Below are 1,480 nucleotides of genomic sequence, written 5' to 3' on the forward strand. Positions count from 1 at the left end.
TCAGAGACAAAGACACGGAGACAGGCAGAATTCAGGTAAGTGAAAGCCTTTATTCAAGCAGTCACTGGATTGTGCAGGCAGAGAGTCAAAAACTCTCCCTAAATCTGGCCTCGACATGAGGATGCTGTCATTTTCACAGTGGGATACAGTATTTTTACATATTTTGTGTTACAATAATCACATACAACGTGGTCACTGTGCCCTCCTCCCTTATTCTATACATCCAATCCTGTGAAACACCAAATCAATGATAGATACTCCTATGGACAGCTTTAGGTTCCCCATGATCTCATGATGTTTAGCAGATAATTTAATCACCAGGTCTTGGGATCTTTCAATCTTTATTCACTAGGCATTCCAAAGTTACCAGCCATACTCCTTCGGGCATGTCCCAAACTTGCTTATATCTAAGACCTGCTTGAATTCTGTTGTTCATTGTATTCATTTGTTATCTCTATCAAATTCTGTTACTTATCTTATATTTCCCACTGTCCTAATTATACAAAAGACAGTTGGTTCTTACTAACTGCTATAGGAATCGTAATGTTAATTCTGTTATAAAGTTAGTTATATGGAAAGTTTTTATATCTACCCCTACATTTAGCATTCAGTAGCTAATGAGTTGTGAGCAATTTGTTTCTTACAGGGTGCACGAGGCATTCCTTTAATGATGAGGCTATTTGAGACTAGTTAACTTTCACGTCTTTATTTGAATCTTTTTCCCTAATGCCTTTAGTGATCTCTATATTTTTGCTATGTATATGTGTATTTATAATTACATTGAAACATTGAAATCAATCTCTGTGATATCCTGTAGAATCTTTAACAAGAACCTATTTCATAATATTGTGAATAATTTCAAAGAAACAACTAATTACTGCAAAATGCCATTATCTGTTGTTTTCACAGCCGTACCAAGATCTAGGCTGACCGCATACTGTCTTCTGGGATGAGATCTACACCCCTTGTCTTAACTACCTCTTTTCACCTAATGGGACAATGTCCTTTCATTAATGAGACTGGAATCAATCACTTGTCATAGCTTAATGAATTTGTTTGATCCACTAGATTTTTTACAAGCCATAATCCCATTAGTTCATTTGTATTTATTATAGGGGGAGCTTGCTTTTCCCTTCGATGTTTGTTACAAATCTTCAAGCTGCTGTCCTTGGATGCTTCTTATCAAACTGTCTCTAACAATTTTTTTTGCAGCTGTTGTTTGTGCAAGGCTCCTTTTTGCTTCAGAATAACCCCTTCTCAAAGGTACCATTGTGACTCACGTTAATGCTGACAAAGTTTTTAATTCTGTTTAACTACTTGTCAGCCATTTCCTGCAAGGCTAGAGGGACAACTTAGCTCTCAGCCATTTTGTGTCTCTCAAATATGGGCAGCCCTAAGAGTAGGCAAATGGACTCTGTTAGGTTGCTATGGAAAATGCATGAGTTATTGATGTCTGACAGTTAACTGCCAATCTTTGTTT

Source organism: Rhincodon typus, chromosome 6 (genome assembly GCF_021869965.1).
Source record: "Rhincodon typus isolate 14 chromosome 6, sRhiTyp1.1, whole genome shotgun sequence".
Taxonomy (NCBI): domain Eukaryota; kingdom Metazoa; phylum Chordata; class Chondrichthyes; order Orectolobiformes; family Rhincodontidae; genus Rhincodon; species Rhincodon typus.